This window comes from Macaca nemestrina, chromosome 1 (assembly GCF_043159975.1).
Source record: "Macaca nemestrina isolate mMacNem1 chromosome 1, mMacNem.hap1, whole genome shotgun sequence".
Classification (NCBI taxonomy): Eukaryota; Metazoa; Chordata; class Mammalia; order Primates; family Cercopithecidae; genus Macaca; species Macaca nemestrina.
In genome coordinates, this window is record NC_092125.1 from 26,010,499 (window position 1) to 26,032,466 (window position 21,968).

Sequence of the window (21,968 nt, forward strand, 5' to 3'; positions counted from 1 at the left end):
GGGGTGGGGAGTTTAGGGGAAAGGAACGGACGGGAAGAAGTGGGAGGAGAAGAGGGAAGTGGGGAGAGAAAAAGACAGGAAAGAGAAGAAAAAAAGGAGAAATGACAATACGGGCTTCTAAAACATTCAATATTTACTTCTAGCAAATAAATTTACTTTACTTTTGGCAAATAAATACTTTTAATAATCTCCCATACCATGCAGTAATTTGTTTCTTTACCCAGGAAAATTAGAATCATTGAAGTATTTTGATATAAACAATAGTATTTTTACAAAAAAAAAAATACAGGATTACTGAAAAAATTGCTCCAATTTCCGTTTGAATGGTGGCCGTATGTCACACATAAGGTATAGTTTTAATAGAACTTAAAATGTCCCATCACAGATGGTAATGTTTTTCCATGTAATTGTGCTAACGACAAAAAATTAAGTATTATCAGTGGGGTGGATGGGTAATGAGGCGTACATTTGAGGTTGAATGAGTAATATTTTCTTTCCTCAGTCCTGTCTGGGTATCTCTGTTGCTGATAACGTTATTTGGAGATAAGGTAAAAAGTTTAAATTTAAGGCTCTTTGGAAAAGGGAATCCACATCAAACAGCTCTCCCGATCCCTGCCCCTTATTCCTGCCTCTTGATAAACCCTACAGTGAAGTGAACCTGTGACTCCCAAACCCTATTACCTATTAGAACTACATGGAGAGGCCGGGTGCGGTGGCTCTCACCCGTAATCCCAGCACTTTGGAAGGCTGAGGCGGGCGGATCACCTGAGGTCAGGAGTTGAAGACCAGCCTGACCAATATGGCGAAACTCCGGCTCTACTAAAAATAAAAAATTAGCGGGGCATGGTGGCGCGTGCCTGTAGTCCCAGTTACTCGGGAGGCTGAAGCAGGAGAATCACTTGAATCCGGGAGGCAGAGGTTGCAGTAAGCCAAGATCCCACCATTGCACGCCAGTCTGGGCAACTACAGAGACTCAAAAAAAAAAAAAAAAAAAAAAAAAAAAAACCAAAAAACAAACAAACAAAAAACATGTAGAGACCGGCCGCAGTGGCTCACACCTGTAATCCCAGCACTTTGCAAGGCCAAGGCGGGTGGATCACTTGAGGTCAGGAGTTCGAGACCAACCTGGCCAACATGGTGAAAACCCGTCTCTACTAAAGATACAAAAATTAGCCAGGTGTGGTGGTGGGAGCCTGTAATCCCAGCTACTCAGAAGGCTGAGGCAAGAGAATTGCTTGAATCTGGGAGGCTAGAGGTTGCAGTGAGCAGAGATCACACCACTGCAGGTTAGCCTGGGCAACAGAGCGAGACTCCATCTCAAAAAAAAACCATACCAAACAAAACAACTACATGTCGAGCTTTGAAACTATCCATATTCCTGGTTCCCTTTCAACACCTCTAGATGGATGTTTCCGGAGGTGAGTTGTCTTCAGATTAGCATTTGGAACTAGGACCCTGCACTCTCCTACACCGTTAATAAAAGTATGTATTTGCATGAACATGACAATTGGCAGTATCTCTTAAATTACAACAAATATATACCCTTCGACCCAGAAATTCTACTCCTGGGACTCTATCTCATAGAAATAAAAGCACCAGGGCCAGGCGTGGTGGCTCACGCCTGTAATCCCAGCACTTTGGGAGGCCGAGGAGGGCCAATCACGAGGTCAGCAGATGGAGACCATCCTTGGCTAACACAGTGAAACCCCGTCTCTACTAAAAATACAAAAAAATTAGCTGGGCGTGGTGGCGGGCGCCCGTAGTCCCAGCTACTCGGGAGGCTGAGGCAGGAGAATGGCGAGAACCCAGGAGGCGGAGCTTGCAGTGAGCCGAAATCAAGCCACTGCACTCCAGCCTGGGCGACAGAGGGAGACTCTGTCTCAAAAAAAAAAAAAAAAAAAGAAAAAGAAAGAAAGAAAGAAAAGCACCAGTACAGAAAAACATATGAGGCCTGGCACGGTGGCTCACACCTGTAATCCCAGCACTTTGGGAGGCCACGGCAGGTGGGTCACTTGAGCTCAGGTGTTCGAGACCAGCCTGGGCAACATAGTGAAACGTTATTTCTATCAAAAATACAAAAATTAGCCAGGTGTGGTGGTGCATGCCTGTGGTCCAGCTAGTTGGGAGGCTGAGGTGGGAGAATGGTTTAAGCCCGGGAGGTCGAGGCTGCAGTGAACCGTAAATGTCCATCCATAGAGGAAAGATTGAATAAACTGTAGAATAACCACACAGTAGATTGTATTATTAAACAAGAAAGAGTTGAAGTGATGTCAATTGACCTGGAAGGAATTTTGCAATGTATATTGTTAAGAAAGTACAGCAATAACTTGAGACATGTCTTTTGTAAGAGCATATAAGTGTATCAAACTATGTATTGTAAGAAATATAAGAAACAAATAATGGTCAATTCCTCAATACTTGTGCTATTGTATGGGTGTATGACTATGGAGAAATGCATGGGAAAATACACACTAGACTCTAATTGTTTCTGTTTATGGGGAGGGGTGGGCACAGAGAGAGGGCAAGGATGTTGTAAGGAAAAGAGTACCAAGACTATGGAAACATAATGATGTGTGTATGAAATAAAAATATATAAATATGATATATTTACATACAATATATACAATATATAGAATGTATTAAAATAATGAGACTGTGACATAGTGTAATATAATAGCAATTTTAAATGTGGACTATAAATTCTACCTATTATATTGTGGTAAATATGTAAAAATTAAGTATGCAAATGGAAAGTTCTAGAAGGTGACAAAGACAAGTAAAAATTGATTTCATTTTTTATGATACTAAGAGTAAATTTCTTTTTAGATGTGTTACTTAATACGGAATCTGTAATTATGTAGAGTGTTTTGCTTTTGATTTTTGTCTGAAGAGAAAGGAAAAAAGAAACTGCTGCTCTGGACTCTAGTGGGGAAGCATTGCTTCCCTTATATGGTGTAGTGAAAAGAACTCAGACGTTCCAGCCAGATGCTCTTGAGCTTGAGTTTTGATTCTATTACTTGTAATATTAAGTAAGATATTTGACCCCTCTAAGCTCTGGTTGCTCCGACTCTAAAATAGGGATGGTAATCATACCTACCTCATAGGTGAAGGGCTTGCTACAGCCCCTGCCATGCAGCAGGCTCCTAAGAAAGGTTAACTATTTGTGGTAGATTAATTTACTGTGGTGTTAATTTGTATATTATATATATTTTTACTGCTGTGGAATTATCCAAAAGAAAAAAAAAAAGCCATCTGTATTGTGCTCTCAGTATTTTCTCTCCTTTTATCCAAAGGCAAGTAAGGTTTTGTACTCCTAAGTTTTGAGGGAGATTTGTATTGTTTGGTGGGAGAGGGTGAGGAGAGGCGAGGTGGGACACAGGCAAAATCAGAGACACCGAGTTCTTCACAATGAAAAGGGAAAACCACGGCTGGCAGAGACTTTCCTCCCGCGTCTCCTAAATCCTGGAGAGAAGGCAGGACCTCAGAGGAGGAATGGACACTCCCAGGAGGCTGGGCACAGGCCGTGGGGCCTCGTAGGTAGGGGTTGTGGGCATCTCAGAGGTGAACATGTAGGCCAAGAGCAGAAAGGCCTCCTCGAGCATTTTTCTCCCTCAAAATCTAGATTCATCCCTAGAACCTTTGCATTATCCTAAGGGCAGGGGTGGACAGGGATCGGGTGAGGTGTCCATATTCTATTTGTCTGGGATTTGAGTTTGGGTTTAATTTGATTTAAAGAAAATACATTAAAAGGCTGGGTGGGGCTGCTTATGCCTGTAATACCAGTACTTTGGGAGGCCCAGGTGAAAAGATCACTTGAATCCAGGGGTTCAAGAGAAGCCTGGGCCACATAGGGAGACCTCGTCTCTACAAAAAATGAAAAAATTAGCCAGGTATGGTGGTGTATGTCTGTTGTCCCAGATATCTGGGAGGTGGGAAGATAGCTTGAGCCTGAGAGGTCAAGGCTGCAGTGAGCTGTGATCGCACCACTGCACTACAGCCTAGATGACAGAGTAAGACTCTGTCTCGGAAGGAAGGAAAAAAGGAAGAAAGGAAAGAAGGAAGGGAGGGAGGGAGGGAGGAAGGAAGGAAGGAAGGAAGGAAGGAAGGAAGGAAGGAAGGAAGGAAGGAAGGAAGGAAGGAAATACATAGGAATATTTTATGTGGTTGCAAATACCTGTGACATTTTTATTCTTTTTCTTATTCATTTAATTGCAATGTAATACTGGGGAAACAGGGCTATTTAGCTCTCTCAGCCTCGGCTTCCTCATCTGTCAAATGGGTAATAATAACACACAGCACACGGAGCTGTGACATGTGAAGACTGAATGAGTGTGTGTCTGTAACAGTGTCTATGACTGTCTATGGCTGACCACTGTTATCGTCCCTCTTCTCATTCTCTTGGGCAGTCCTAGTTCTTGGCCTCTGCACATGATGCTTCAGCAACTGGAATAGTTTTTTCCACCTCTGCTATTTGAATCCAACTTCATCCTTGAGGTCTTAACACAAGCACTGTCCATTTCCTTCCTTTCCTGACCACTAGGCAATGTTCCTTTCTTTGAACTCCTGAAGCATTTGCCTTGCTCATTCCTTGTTCACACGCCTGATATTTCTGAAGCACCTTCTGAGTGGCAGACACGGTGAGGGAAGTAGACAAAGTCTTTGCCCTCATGGAGCTCACATAAGCAGATTGTGTCCATGTCTTTTTATTTTATTTTTTATTTATTTATGTATTTTCTTTTTTTGAGACGGAGTCTTATTTTGTCACCCAGGCTGGAGTGCATTGGCACAATCTTGTCTCACTGCAACCTCTGCCTCCTGGGTTCAAGAGATTCTCTTGCCTCAGCCTCCAGATTAGCTGGGATTACAGGTGGGGGCCACCCTGCCTAGCTAATTATTATTAATTTTTTTTGTATTTTTAGTAGAGATAGAGTTTCACCATGTTGCCCAGGCTGGTCTCAAACTCCTGACCTCAGGTGATCTGCTCGCCTCGGCCTCCCAAAGTCCTGAGATTACAGGCGTAATTACAGCCACTGCACCCGGCCCCATGTCTTTTTATACATAAATGTCTCCTTTCCCAAATACACGAGCTGCTTCCTAAGGGGAGAAATGTTGTCTTTTACCTCTGTTATCTAGAGCAGCACCTAGAATACAGAAGATACATCGTAGGTGTTCTCTTGGATAAGATGTGTCTTTAATCAAAATATTCCCCCTTCGGCTTACTTACAGGCCTACAACCCCCCTTATACACTGCGATTCACTCTAACGTGGCTGTTCCTGGATGTTACAATCCATATCTCCTGTCTCCATCCCCAGTGCAGCACAAACCAGGCTCATACATGTTGGAATACACAGACTAATACAATCTTTGCAAGACTGCTGATTGAGGATTCCAGGATGAAGTTCACGTCCTGGTCCCTCATTCTTTACCTACTGTCACCTGAGGTGACCCCAGGGTTACTCTTCTATTTTTAGCACAACAAAGAGCTAAAATCACTAGATATTTCTAGAACTGTGTGTCAGGGGTTTAGTAATGGTGTATCTTTTCCACATCTCCAATAATTGAGTTCCCCACTCAGAAAACAGAGCTGCATGTTTGAATACTTTTAACCATTATAATGACTGATATTTGTACAGCAATTAATGGTTTATACAGGGACTTCACAGGTGTAAGCAAGCTAAGGCAAATAATATACAAGTAATATCATTACTGTTACTTTTATGTTGCAGAAACAACTTTTTAAAAAATTACCTGAAGTTGAACAGTCAGGATGTAACAAATCAGGAAACTAACAAATCTACTGACTGCAAATCTTGTATTCTTCACATTATACCACACGGTGATTTTTGTTGTTGTCTTTTGTTTGTCTTTTTAATATAACTTCCCCTGAAGTCAGTCTCTGCCAGCCTGCAAAGATTTTATTAGTGTTTAGGGAGGAAAGAGGCTTATACACTCAGTCACTTCTTGACAAACCCAGTTATGGCCAAACTTAAGTAACCACCCTTGGTTTCAAACAACCTGCCATTTATATTAGGGAGGAACCACGACAATTCCCAGATGGTTTAACACCAGATGTGCTCTTCAGGAGAAAAAGAAAAAAAAAAGATATTTCTTAGGGGAGTAATTAATAGGAAAGAGATTAGGCAAGTTAATGTGATATTGCAATTGAGTTGATTTGCCTTAATTAGGAAATATTACTAAATTATGGTTATGCAGAAATCAATTAGTTCCAGCTCTGTTAGGAAAAGAGAATTGTTTCATGTTGATGTAATAACAAAGTCCAATATAACTTGGAACCCTTTTATTTTTTGTTCTGCAACTTAAGACGCTAATATATTTCTCTGAAACCCTCTGAATGTTTGCAATGCCTGGCTACTATTTCTCTTTTACTAGTTAGTCTTACTTCCAAATCACGCCACAAGTGAGAACAGGCAACATTTAAGAAAATGAATTTGGATACAATGAACTTCTGCTCTTCTCTCAGCTCCACAAATCCTAAATCATCTATATCCTCTTTTCCTACCTCCTTACCCTGTAGAAATATTCATACGCTCATCCTTATTATGCCTCCCTCTTTTTGATTTCCCCAGAGTCTGAATTATCTCACTCTCTTTCTACTCCTTCCTTCCCTTTCCCCAGGAACCTGGCATCTCCTGATACATTTTATGTGAATATTTGGGGATGAAACAGTAGTGGGAGAGAGATACTCAAGGAGAAGTTAAAAGTAGTTATTTGGGCCGGTCGCGGTGGCTCACGCCTGTAATCCCAGCACTTTGGAAGGCCAAGGAGGGCGGATCACGAGGTCAGGAGATCAAGACCATCCTGGCTAACACGGTGAAACCCCATCTCTACTAAAAATACAAAAAATTAGCCGGGCGTGGTGGCGGGCGCCTGTAGTCCCAGGTACTCGGGAGGCTGAGGCAGGAGAACGGCGTGAACCCGGGAGGCGGAACTGGCGGCAAACCGAGATCGCACCACTGCACTCCAGCCTGAGCGACAGAGCAAGACTCCACCTCAAAAAAAAAAAAAAAAAAAAAAAAGTAGTTATTTGTCCCCACTGAGTTCTTTGGTTGTAAGAAACAGAAACTCAGTGAAGTTTTCTCAAGTTCTGAGAGGCTTAATGTAAGAATACACAAAAGAATAAGGCCGGGCACAGTGGGTCATGCCTGTAATCCCAGCACTTTGGGAGGCCGCAGCGGGCGAATCACCTGAGGTCAGGAATTCAAGACCAGCCTGGTCAACATGAGGAAATCCCGTCTCCACTAAAAATACAACAATTAGCTGGGCCTGGTGGTGCACACCTGTAATCCCAGCTACTCGGGAGGCTGAGACAGGAGAATCGCTTGAATCCAGGAAGTGGAGGTTGTGGTGAGCCGAGATTGTGACACTGCACTCCAGCATGGGTGACAGAGGAAGACTCTGTCTCAAAAAAAAAAAAAAAAAAGTAAGGTAAGAGCAGTCTCAGCTCAGCGTCTAAGCTTCCCTTGTTTCCCCATGGCTGAGTCTCTGTTTTCAGAAATGGAGCCCTCTTTTCTCCCTCTATGTCTGATACTTTGGTGCACAATAATTTTCTATGGATGAGGTTCTGCCTTCCTCCCTTTACTGCTGTTGAACTAGAGCCCTACTCTTGGTCCTCAGATCTGTGACTGCCTTTAGCTGTGGGTAGACCTTTAGCCTGAATTGCCTCTTCATATTGTGCTCCCACTCAGAACAGGAGCCTCCCTGCTTGCCTAGTGTTGGACTTCTCCTGAGGGGGTCTGTCTGTTGCTGTGGGCATCCTCCCACCAAGCACCTCTAGAATCCATCCCAATGCCTGCCCTGACCCTGTGGGTCCGTTTAATTTCCAGCCTGGCCTTTCCTACCATTAATCAAGCCCTAGATCGTCTGTACAATCCCTTGAATAGTTTATTGATTGGCCATAGTGTCATTTGCAGCTCCAGCCAGGCTCTGGGAACATAGATATGAGTAAAAAAAAGGTACTTGCTCTTTTAAAATACTTTTTATATATTTATATTTAATTTTTAATTGACAAATGTACATATTTGTGGGGTACATAGTGATGTTTTGATACATATAATGTATACTGATCAGATCGAGGTTATTAGCATATCCATCATCTCAAACATTTATTCATCATTTCTTCATGTTGGGAACATTCAATATCCTCCTTCTAGTTATCTGAAACTATATAATACATTGTTGTTAACTGTAGTCATCCTACAGTGCTATAGTACACGTATTAGTCCATTCTCAGACTGCTATGAAGAAATACCTAAGACAGGGTAATTTATAAAGGAGCAAGGTTTAATTGGCTCATCGTTTCACAGGCAGTACAGGAAGCATGGCTGGGGAGGCCTCAGGAAACTTTCAATCATGGCAGAAGGCAAAGGGGAAGTAGGCAAGTTGTATGGTGGGAGCAGGAGAAAGAGGGAGAAGTGGGAGGTGCTACACCCTTTTAAACAACCAGATCTCATGAGAACTCACTCACTATCATGAGAACAGCAAGGGGACAGTCCGCCCCCATGATCTAATCACCTCCCACCAGGCCCCTCCTCCAACTTTGGGGATTACAATTTCACATGAGATTTGGGCAGGGACACAAATCCAAACCATATCAGTACACTAGAATTTATTCCTCCTATCTCACTGTAACTTTGTATCCTTCAACAAATCTCTCCCTAACTCCCTCTTGCTCCTAGCCTTTCCAGCCTCTAGTATCCTCTGTTCTATTTTTCTAAAAGTTTCTACGAGATCAAGTTTTTTTAGCTTCCACATATGAATGAAAGCATATGGTGTTTAATTTTCTATTCCTGGCTTATTTCACTTAACATATTGTCCTCCAGTTCCATGTCTGTTACCATGAATGATAGGATTTTATTCTTTTTATGGCGAATAGTATTCCGTTGTGTATAAATACCACATTTTCTTTTTTTTTCTTTTCTTTTTTTTTTTTTTTTTTTTAGATGGAGTCTTATCTCTGTTGCTCAGGCTGGAGTGCAATGGCACGGTCTCGGCTCACGGCAACCTCCGCCTCCCAGGTTCAAGTGAGCCTCCTGCCTCAGCCTTCTGAGTAGCTGGGATTACAGGCATGTGCCACCATGCCTGGCTAATTTTTTATATTTTTACTAGAGACGAGGTTTCGCCATGTTGGCCAGGCTGGTCTCAAACTCCTGACCTCAGGTGATCCACCCACCTCAGCCTCCCAAAGTGCTGGGATTACAGGCGTAAGCCACTGGGCCCAGCCCCACATTTTCTTTATCCATTTCTCTGCTGTTGGACACCTAGGTTGATCCCATACTTTGGCTATTCTGAATAGCGCTGTAGTAAACAGAGGGTGCAGATGTCTCTTTGATATAATGATTTCCTTTTCTTTGGATAAATAAATGTCCAGTAGTGGGATTGCTGGATCATATGGTAGTTCTATTTGTAGTTTTTTGAGGAAGCTCCATGCCATCCTCCATAGTAGCTGTACTAGCTTACATTCCCACAAAAGGTGTGTAAGAGTTCCTTTTTCTCCACATCCTCACCAGCATTTGTTTTTGTTTTGTTTTGTTTGTTTTTTTGATAATAACCAACCTAACTGGGGTGAGATGATACTTCACTGTGCTTTTGATTTGTATTTCCCTGATGATTAGTGATGTTGAACATTTTTCATATAAATGTGGGTCATTTGTATGTCTTCTTTTGAGAAATGTCTGTTCAGATCATTTGCCCATTGTTCAGATCTTTTGCCCATTTTTTAGTGTTTTGTTTTTTTTTTTTTTTTTTTGCTATTGAAGTATTTGAGTTCTTTGTATATTCTGGATGTTAATCCCCAGTCAAATTAATAGTTTGCAAATATTTTCACTCATTCTGCTGGTTGTTCTTTCACTTAATTTTTTCCTGTGCTGTGCAAAAGCTTTGTAGTTGGATATAATCCTATGTGTTTATTTTTGCTTTTGTTGCCTATGCTTTTGAGATCTTATTCATAAACTCTTTCCCCAGATCAATGTCCTGAAGTGTTGCCCCTATATTTTCTTCTAGTAGTTTTATCATTTTGGATCTTACATTTAGGTTTTTGATCCATTTTGAGTTGATTTTATGTAGGGTAAGAGCTAGTTTCATTCTTCTGCATATGAATATCCAGTTTTCCCAGTACCAAATGGTTTATTTATTAAACAGACTGTCTTTTCCCCAATGTATGTTCTTGGCACCTTTGTCTAAAGTTAGTTGGTTGTAGATACATGGATTAGTTTCTGGGTTCTCTATTCTGCTCCATCAGTCTATTTTTCAGGGTTTCTGGGTTTTTTTGTTTGTTCGTTTTGTTTTGTTTTTGCGATGAAGTCTCACTCCTGTCATGCAGGCTGGAGTGCAGTGCTAGGATTACAGACATGAGCCACCGCTCCCGGCCTATGTTTCTGTTTCTGCTTTTTATGCCAGTACTATGTGTTGTTTTGGTTACTAGAGCTTTGTAGTGTAGTTTGAAGTTTAGTAGTTTGATGCGTGCAGCATTGTTCTTTTTTGCTTAGGATGGCTTTGGCTACGCAGGGGCTTTTATGGTTCCATATGAATTTTAAGATTCTATTTTCTATTTCTATTTCTGTAAAGAATGCCATTGAAATTTTGATAGGGATTGCATTAAACCGATAGATAGTTTTGTGCAGTGGGGTAGTTTTAACAATATTAATTCTTTTGATCCATGAGCATGGATGTTTTTCCATTTGTTTGTATCCCCTTCAATTTCTTTCATCAGTGTTTTGTAGTTTTCCTTGTGGAGGTCTTTCACCTCCTTTGTTAAATTTATTCCAAGGCGTTTTTTTTTTTTTGGTTGTTTGTTTGTTTTTGGTAACTATTGTAAACAAGATTGCCTTCTTGATTTCTTTTTCTATAAAAACACTACTGAATTTTGTTTGTTGATTTTGTATTCTATAATTTTACCGAATTTTTAAATCAGTTATAACAAGTTTTTCTTTAGGATAGTCAAGTAAAGCAGCAATAGTGGAAAAGGAACAAAAAAAGTCTCTAACTGGTCTAATAAGCTGTTTATAGAGTCTTTAGGGTTTTCTATGTATGATGAGATCATGTCATCTGCAAAAAGGGATAATTTGACCTTCCAGTTTCCAATTTGGATACCCTATATTTCTTTTTATTGCCTAATTGCTTTGGCCAGGACTTCAAGTACTGTGTTGGGTAAGAGTGATGAAAAGTGAATATCCTTGTCTTGTTCCACTTCTTAGAGGTAAAAGTTTCAACTTCTCTTCATTCAATATGATGTTAGCTATGGGTTTGTCATATATGGCCTTTATTGTGTTGAGGTACTTTCTTTCTATACATAATTTATTGAGAATTTTTATCATGAAGGAATGTTGAATTTTATCAAATGCTTTTTCTGCATCTATTGAGATAATCATGTTTTTCTCCTTCATTCTGTTGATGTTATGTACCACATTTATTGATTTGTGTATGTTTAGTCATCCTTGCATTCCTGGGATAAATCCCATTTGATCATGATATATTATCTTTTTGATGTATTGTTGGATTTGATAGGCTAGTATTTTGTTGAAGATTTTTGCTTCTATGTTTATCAGGGATATTGGTCTGTAGTTTACTTTTTTTGTTGTGTCCTTGTCTGGTTTTGCTATCAGATTTATGCTGGCCTCATAAAATGAGTTAGGAAGAATTCCCTCTGCTTCGATTTTTTGGAATAGTTTGAGAAGAATTGGCATTAATTCTTCTTTAAGGGTTTGGTAGAATTCATTGGTGAAGTCATCCACTTCTGAACTTTTCTTTGTTGGCAGAACTTTTATTACTGATTCAATCTTGTTATTTACTGTTGGTTTGTTCAGGTTTTCTGTTTCTTCTTGGTTTTATCTTGGTTGGTTGTATGTGTCCAGGAATGTATCCATTTCCTCTAGGTTTTTTAATTTATTGGCATATAGTTATTCATAGTAATCTCTAACGAACCTTTGTAATTCTGTGCTATCCTTTGTGACATCTCCTTTTTCATTTCTGATTTTATTTGTTTTGATTTTCTCTCTCTTTTTCTAGTTAGTCTAGCTAAGGGTTTGTCAGTTTTGTTTATGTTCTTAAAAAATGGGTGTGGTGGGGCCAGGCGCAGTGGCTCACACCTGGAATCCCAGCACTTTGGGAGGCTGAGGCAGGCAGGACATGAGGTCAGGAGATTGAGACAATCCTGGCTAACACGGTGAAACCCCGTCTCTACTAAAAAATACAAAAAAATTAGCTGGGCATGGTGGCGGGTGCCTGTAGTCCCAGCTACTCAGGAGGCTGAGGCAGGAGAATGGTGTGAACCCGGGAGGTGGAGCTTACAGTGAGCCGAGATCACGCCACTGCACTCCAGCCTGGGTGATAGAGTGAGACTCCATCTCAAAAAAAAAAAAAAAATGGCTGTGGTGGTTCACACCTGGTATTACAGCACTTTGGAAGACCAACGTGGGAGGATTGCTTGAGCCCAGGAGTTCAAGACCAGCCAGTGGAACACAGTGAGACCTCGTCTCTAAAAAAAAAAAAAAACCAACATTTTGTTTTGTTCATCTTTTGCAGTTTCTTAGTCTGAATTTTATTTATTTCTGCTCTGATCTTTGTAATTTCTTTCCTCTACTAATTATGGGTTTGGTTTGTTCTTGCTTTTTAGTTCCCTGAAATGCATCATTAGGTTGTTTATTTTCAATCTTTCTAGTTTTTGGATGTAGGAATTTATTGCTAACAAACTGCCTGTTCAAGCTGCTTTTGCTGTGTTCTGTAGGTTTTGGTGTTTCTATTTATACCTGTTTCAAGGAATTTTTAAATTTTACTCTTAGTTTCTTCCTTCACTCACTGATCATCCAAGAGTGTGTTGTTTAATTTCCACATAGTCATATAGTTCTGAGTGTTTTTCTTTTATTTATTTCTAGTTTTATTCCACTGTGGTTATAAGATAGTTGGTATGATTTGATTTTTGCAAGTTTTTAGAGACTTGTTTTGTGTCCTAACATATGGCCAAACCTGGAGAATGTTCCATGTGCTGATGAAAAGAATGTGTTTTTGGCAGCTGTTGGGTGAAATGTTCTGTAAAGATCTGTTAGGTCCATTTGGCCTGTGGTACAGTTTAAATCCAGTGTTTGTTGATTATCTGTTTAGCTGATCTGTCAAATTCTGACAATGGAGTACTGAAGTCCCTAGCCTTTTTTGTATTGGGCTAATCTTTCCCTTTAGATGTAATAATATTTATTTTATATATCTGGGTGCTTCAGTGTTGGGTGCATATGTTCTCTTGCTGAGTTAGTCCCTTTATTATTATATAATGTCCTTCTTTGACTATTTTTATAGCTTTTGAATTGAAGTCTGTCGTTTTCTGATATAAGTATAGCTACTTCTGCTTGCTTTTGGTTTCTATTTGTGTGGAATATCTTTTTCCATAAGTTCACTTTCAGCCTATGTGTGTCTCTATAAATAAGGTCAGTTTCTTTTAGGCAACATACAGTTGGGGTCTTATATTTTTATCTATTCAGCCAGTCTATATCTTTTAAATGGGGGGATTTAATCTGTTTATATTCAGGGTTATAATTGATAAGTGAGGACTTCCTCCTTAGCCCTCTCATTTTATTGATTGTTTTCTAGTTGTTTGTTTTGTGTATTCTTTCTTCTCTACTTCCTCTCGTTGTTTATTTTTGTGGTTAGCTGGTTTTCTGTAGTGATAAGGTTTGATTCCTTTCTCTTGATCCTTGGTACCAGTGAGTGTTATAGTTTCTCATGTTTTTATGATTGTGGTTGTTATCTTTTCACTTGCAGATGTAAGACTCACTTGAGTATTTCATGTAAGGTTGGTCTAATGCTGATGAATTCCCTGCTCCTGAAGAGGAATTTTGAGGAATCTGATGAATTTTGACAATAGCTTCAACTTGAAGAAATTAATGAGGAATTGAAAGTTATTTGAAATTAGAAGAAAGAGAACTGGCGGGGGCGGGTTGGAACAGTAAATGGACCTAAGGAAGTAGAAAGGAGAGTTTGTGGCATCACAGTGACATATATAAAAACAGACCTGACCTGCAGAGCTATGGTTTGGTTCAGTGTAGTTGATTTGGAAGGCGGACTTATACTGGTAGGATGCAAAAGCAATTATTTTATTGCTCATTCTTTATATGATGGTTCAGAAAATAGGACAGAGTAGAGTAATTTCAGATCCAGTCATTTTATTTGTGTTTATATGGATCTAGCCCCATTTCTTCATATGTGTTATAGATGCTCTTTATCTTCATATAGGTTATCCATCATGGGGATTCTGGAAGAAAAGTTGAGTTCTAGGCTGACTTTTCCTGACTTTCAGAAGGTTCCTAGGTCCCATTTAACCCATCAGAGTTTGTGCAGGGAAGGTGAAACCAAATTTATCAAAGCCTTCCAAATTATTTTGTATTATTAGAAATATGATTTCATTACTGAGATTTTAGAATAAGTGAGTTTTCAGAAGATTCTCTTTTGGAATATGTTATAAAATTATTTATTCTAATGATATTAAACTTTCACTAACTGCTTATTTATAGCATGACCAAAAAAAAACAAAACAAAACTAAACTAAACAAACCCACAAATGAAGCAAATCTACCCCCAGTGTCTATTTTTTTTTTTTTTTGGTTTGTTTGTGAGACAGGCTCTTACTCTGTTACCCAGGCTGGAGTGCAGTGGCATGATGTTGGCTCACTGAAACCTCCCCCTCCCAGGTTCAAGAGATTCTCCTGCCTCGGCCTCCCAAGTAGCTGGGACTACAGGTGTGCACCACCAAGCCCAGCTAATTTTTGTATTTTTGGTAGAGATGGGGTTTTACCGTGTTGGCCAGGCTGGTTTTTCACTTCTGGCCTTAGGTGATCCACCTGCCTTGGCCTCCCAAAGTGCTAGGATTACAGGTGTGAACCATGGCGCTAGGCGCCCCCTACCCCCGCCAGTGGTTTTTGAATAAGAATAAGGTATGTTGATATGTTGTAGTCTCTCAAACTACCTCTAGTTCACCTAAGACACTACACTGTTCCTTCTTCATGCCTTTTCCATGAGAAAATCTTGGCGTTGTTTCTTGGCCTTTCACATGAGAATCCTATGACCATTCCAGTCTGGTCACTAGCTCCTTTCTTGGTATTCTCATAGCACTTCATACATGTGTCTATTTGCATTAATGACATATTTATGCATCTGTCTTCTAGGTGTAGAAGTAAATTCCTTAAGAGTAAGCACCTGTAATCCCAGCACCTTCAGAGTAAGCTCACGCCTGTAATCCCAGCACTTTTGGAGGCCGAGACGGGTGAATCACGAGGTCAGGAGATCGAGACCATCCTGGCTAACACAGTGAAACCTCGTCTCTACTAAAAATACAAAAAATTAGCCGGGCGTGGTGGCGGGTGCCTGTAGTCTCAGCTACTCGGGAGACTGAGGCAGGAGAATGGTGTGAACCCGGGAGGCGGAGCTTGCAGTGAGCCGAGATTGCGCCACTGCACTCCAGTCTGGGCCGCAGAGCGAGACTCCGTCTCAAAAAAAAAAAAAAAAAGAGTAAGCACCTAAGCCAGGCGTGGTGGTGCACACCTGTAATCCCAGCTCCTAGAGAGGCTAAGGCAGGAGTATTGCTTGTGCCCAGGAGTTTGAGATTAGCCTGTGCCAAAACAGTGAAACCCCAACTCAAAAAAAAAAAAAAAAGTTAGCCGAGCATAGTGGCACATGCCTATAGTCACAGCTACTCAGGAAGCAGAGTGGAAGGATTGCTTAAGCTCAAAGAGGTCGAGGCTGCAGTGAGCTGTGGTTGTGCCACTGTAATTCAGCCCAGGCGATAAAGCAAGACCCTGTCTCAAAAAAAAAGAGTCAGCACCTTACCTTATCTTTGATTAATCAGAGCCTGTATTATGGTTGACTCTAGTCAGAGCCTGTGTTATGGTTGACTCTCAGTAGATGCTTTTGAGTAAATAAAGAAATCTAGTCACAGGTCGCAACTTTTTTAAAAAAATACTTGATCCTTGCAAGAAGGCATTGAAGAGCCCTGTTGGAATATACATTAATGATTAAATTGGAGTGGCATGCAAATCACTAGCATACTTATTTAAATTAGTTTATTAGGTGATCTTGCTAGTTACCTAACAAGTACTGAGATAATGGGGCACAGTGAAGAAGAGAGAGAATAGATCATAGCATTGTATTGAGAAAACAGAGACAGCACACTGTGATGGGAGCTCAGAGGTAAGGAGTGTTGGTTGAGTCTGGAGCAATAAGCAGAGTCCAGAACATCAGATCTTTGGGGCCATATTTAGGAATCTACTTCATCTTTTTTTTTTTTTTTTTTTTTTGAGACAGGGTCTCAATCTGTTGCCTAGGCTGCAGTGCAGTGTTGCAATCATATCTCACTGCATCCTTCAACTCTTGGGCTCAAGTGATCCTCCTGCCTAAGCTTCCCAAGTAGCTGGGACTACAGGCACACACCACCATGCCCAGCTAGGAGTCTACTTTACCTTAAGAGTAGCCAAAAAAAAAAAAAAAAAAAAAAAGTGATTGTAAACCCCCGCCTCCCCACAAAAATTAAAAAACAACAACAACAACAACAACAACAAACAACCACATACACAACATACTCACAGGTGCATTTCAGAACAATCACTCTGGTTGCAGGGTGGAGTAAGGACTAGAGGAGGGGAGAATAGGGAGAACAGTTGGGAGGCTGCTGTAGCAACCCCAGAGAGAAGCTGTGAGGCTCTGAAGCACAGTTATGATAGGATGAAGGGAGGGGGACAGATTCCAGAGTTATTAAGCAGATGAATCAACAGATGAGTATGATGGCTTGACCAGTGCCCCCTCCCCCACTGGATCCTAGACTGGGTGACTGAATGGCATGGGGTAGAGGTGCCACTTACTAATATCAGGAATGTAATGCTTATTGACAAAGCCTGTGTCCCACTGGGCCTGTTTCTACAGTAGTTTCAGTGTTCACTGTTGAGTTCTCTACTCTCAAGGGGCCTCTGCCTGCACTGTAGGGCTGCAGCAACTATAGAGTCAGCTCCAGCCACCTAGGTCCTGCTCCCAGGCCCATTGTACCTACAGAGAAAGCCATTAGCTGCTGGTGTCATGGCGCCTTCCACTCTAGCCGGGCAACTCCAGTGAGGCAGTGTTATGCCCGAGCACTGCTTGAAAACTTGGTGCCTAAAATCCCACCAGGCCTCTACTCCCCCATGTCATTCATCATTCCTCCCATCCAGGTCCTGCTCTGTGTTTTCTTTTCCTCTTCCCAAATTCCCCATTTTCCTCCCTTCCAAACATCTGCTGGACCCTCCAGAATCCTTATCCTGTGAAAAACAAACCATTAGAGTAATTCTTAAGTTGCCTTATTGCCCCTTTCAAACTCTTACCTTAATGAAATCTGACTCTCCTCTGAGGACTCTGCTTCCCTACAGCCCTCCTGAGCGATACAGCTCGTTCTTTCTCACCCAAATACCTCCAAGATGGTAGTGGGTTTCAGTATCCTCACTCCACCGTGATGCTTCAGGACCACTGCTTTTCTGCCTCCATGTGTAACCCCCCACCACTAGAGGCCTATATCGCCCAACTCCACCACGCTGCCCCTTTCCTCCTTACTGTTGTCTTCAGCCTGACTGAATGCTTTGGTACCTGGCCTACCATTGCCTTCCTTCCTGCCATCTTCATGGATGACTTCAATGTCCAGCAGAGAATCCATCCATCCAACATCCTAGCAAGACATCCTCAGGAGCTATTTTAATTATTTGAACCCACTTTGCTGCAATTAGGGTAAACTGCTACTAGACTGGCAGGAGTCCTGGGTCGTGTTCTCATGGTAGTAACATCCAGGTGTCTCACCTGCATACGATTAGTGAATCTGAAATCATAACATGTTTTTACGTAAAAGAATAATGAGTTAAATTTTATTCATATTAAGAATTAAACGAACTCAAGTTGTAAAATGCTTATCATGGTGTCTGGCACAGAATAGGTACCCAATAAATCACAGTTATTATTATCATTATGACTATTACTAGTTTCCAGCTCTTCACTCCTCAAAGTGCATGTGTGTTTAAGTATGCATGCACACACACACACAGCTAACAGAAGAAAAGCACTGTGCCTACCAACTTGTAGGGACATTCTATTTCATCCAAGTGTCTTCTGTCTCTTTCTGATGAATGTACCAGCTTGTAAGTAGCTACTGTGATTGCCTTAGTCCAGAGTCTCCAAGTTGAGTGTATATAAGATTAGTCTGAGGACCTTGTTAAAAACCAAGACCACCCCTTGAATTAGATCCCATGCTTACAGACTCTGAATCAGCAGTTCTGGGTGGAGCAACAGGAATCTGATTTTTGTCAAACATTCCAGATGATTCTAATGTACGTGCAGCTCCAGCACCATACTTTGAGAAACAGCATCACTGTGAACGCACAAGGCCATTGCTGCTACTCTATAATACTAATGGATAGTGTATTGAGTGAGCACCTTTGAGAGGCACTATGTTAGGGACTTGTGTATATCTCATTTAATCTTCCTAACAATACTATGAGGTATGCTATTACTAGAAATAATAATGAGAAAAATGAAAAAAGTGAGGCTTGGCAGAGGTCACATCACAATGAGCAAATGCAGAGCCAAGATTTGAACCTAGGCAGCCTAACTCCATATTCCTGGTGCTTAGCCACTTAAGTTCCTCCCCTATTGTATTAGTCAGGGTTCTTTATAGAGGGACAGAACTAATAGGATATACACACACTTTATAGAAAACTGGTGTTTTAGTATAAATGGGCATTCATTCAGGTACTCAGGAAAATATAAACATACAAAAGAGCTTGATTCAAATGTTACTTTTAAGGTTGTGAGAAAATCACTAGATAATTTCTTGTAAGACATATTAGACCAGGGGTGTCCAATCTTTTGACTTCCCTGGGCCACATTGGAAGAAGAATTGTATATCCTATATACAATTGATATCCTATATCATATATACATACACATATATGATATATGTGTGATATATGACCTCATATATCACCTGAGGTCAAGAGTGCAAGACCAGCCTGGCCAACATGATGAAACCCTGTTTCAACTAAAAATACAAAAAAAAAAAAAATTAGCTGGGTGTGGTGGCGCATGCCTATAGTCCCAGCTACTTGGGAGGCTGAGGCACAAGAATCCCTTGAACCCTGGAGGCAGATATATATATATATATATATATATATATATATATATATATATGAGTTTATTACTTGTTAACTCACATGATCACAAGGTCCCACAACAGGCCATCTGCAAGCTGAGAAGCAAGGAGAGCCAGTCTGAGTCCCAAAACTGAAGAACTTGGAGTCTGATGTTTGAGGGCAGGAAGCATCCAGCATGGGAGAAAGATGTAGGCTGGGAGGCTAGGCCAGTGTAGTCTTTTCACGTTTTTCTGCCTGCTTTATATTCTACCCACCCAGATTAAGGGTGGGTCTGCCTTTCCCAGCCCACGGACTCAAATGTTAATCTCCCTTAGCAACACCCTCACAGACACACCCAGGAGCAATACTTTGCATCCTTCAGTCCAATCAAGTTGATACTCAGTATTAACCGTCATACATATTTAGACTTTTCCCATTTCTTTTTTTCTTTTTTTCGAGATATTATCTCACTCTGTCACCCAGGCTGGAGTGCAATGGTGCAATCTCAGTTCACTGCAACCTCCACCTCCCAGGTTCAAGTGATTCTCCTGCTTCAGTCTCCCAAGTAGCTTGGATTTTCTCCTGTCTCAGTCTCTCAAGTAGTTGGGATTACAGGCGCACACCACTGTGCCTAGCTAAGTTTTGTGTTTTTAGTAGAGATGCAGTTTTACCATGTTGGCCAGGCTGGTCTCAAACTCCTGACCTCAAGTGATTGGTCTGCCTCGGCATCCCAAAGTGCTGGGGTTACAAGCATAAGCCACAGCCAACTTTTCCCATTTCAGGGTGAATGTTGAAGAATCCACTTGCCAAAGCCTAATTTTTTCTTCTCTGCTCAGCTTGCTTTGATTGATCTCATCCTATGATACCAATACCCCATTGGGACCTTTTCCTTGGGACCTTTTCTTTTTCCTTTCCTTTCCCTTTCTTCTTCCTCTTTCCCTTCCCCTTCTTTTCCCATCCATTCCTTTCCCTATCAGTTATGGAACTCACACTGCAGTGATGGGGCTCTGCTTCCAGGTCCACAGCTGACTGTGGCAATAACAGCCTCTGCTTTTGCTCACCAGGAGAGAGGCCTGACACCACCTGGGAATCTGCTTAGATCTCAGCCCTCGTCTTCCTTTATCCTCCCTCTACCAGCTCGTTCCTATCACCAGGGGTTGAACTTAAGCTTATGATTTCAGAAAGACTATGTTTGCCCATTCAAATTCCTTGCATGTAAATTGCCTCAGTTTCTTTTACCCTTTTTCTCCTTCCCAAAATAAGCAGGGAAAAGAAAGAAAAATATTTTGACCATACAACATTGCTGGACAGAAAGAGTATGAATTCCTATTATAGTTCTGCTTGGTTTTGTTTTATTCTCTGTTTCCCTGGTAGCTATCTTAGAAATTTCTGGTTCACCTGCTTCATTTCTATCTTCAGAAATTAGGATGAAATAATTTCCATAATGATATTTTGCTCATCTCCTAAAGTTTTATAGCTTGGCATTTTGGTAACCTCAATTAAAGTACACACATACAAAAATCTATCCTGTACTAAAGATTATTGCTATGAAACACATTTTTAAATGTCTAATGCAAGCTCGTCCAACCCATGGCAGTCAGGCCACATGTAGATGTGCCAGGATGGCTCTGAATGCAGCCCAACACAAATTCATAAACTTTCTTAAAACATTACATTATGAGACTTATGCACAGATTTTTTTGTTGTTGTTTGTTTTTTGTTTTGTTTTGTTTTGTTTTTTTTGGCTCATCAGCTGTCGTTAATGTATTTTATGTGTGGCCCAAGACAATTCTTCTTCCAATGTGGCCCAGGGAAGCCAAAAGATTGGACACCCCTGGTCTAATACGTCTTACAAGAAATTATCTAGTGATTTTCTTACAACCTTAAAAGTAACATTTGAATCAAGCTCTTTTGTATGTTTATATTTTCCTGAGTACCTGAATGAATGCCCATTTATACCAAAACACCAGTTTTCTATAAAGTGGACACAGTTACTTCAATAGTTAACACTAATTACTGTAACAATGAGATAGTGCAGCTGTTTCCCTTTATAAATGATTCTAAAGTAAGCCTATTTACCCATGTTCCATTAGCTGGGGTTTTTTTTTTGTATGAGACAGAGTCTTGCTCTGTTGCCCAGGCTGGAGTGCAGTGGCATGATCCTGGCTCCCTGCAACCTCTGCCTCCAGGGTTCAAGGGATTCTTGTGCCTCAGCCACCTAAGTAGTTGGGACTATAGGCATGCACCACCACACCTGGCTAATTTTTTTTTTTTTTTTTTTGTATTTTTAGTTGAAACAGGGTTTCGTCATGGTGGCCAGGCTGGTTTTGAACTCCTGACCTCAGGTGATCTGCCCACGTCGGCCTCTCAAAGTGCTGAGATTACAGGCATAAGCCACCGCACCTGGCCCCATCAGGTCTTTTTGCCACTTTGCATGCCATACACTTAAATCTATCCTGACAATGTGTACATGTATTTTATATATATATGCACATATATATATCAGAGCATTAAAATGTTTATGTAATGAAAACTTTGCCAAAAAATAACATCAAAGACAAAAATCAATATAAACAATTCTATTGATTTCCAAGCTGATCCACTATAACCCAGCTGAGTGTTCTGAGAGGACTAATTACAGCATAAGCTGGGGACCGCTATGATAATGGCCACATGGTGGGTGCTGATCAGCTCTCCAGACAGCTGAAAATTCACTTTCCTTGTCAATTCAAAGAAATGGTTTAGAAACTAAAGTAGAAGTGTTAATTCTCCTAATTTCTCATAATCCAAAATCAGTGTATATTGGATTATGACTATAGATATGAAAG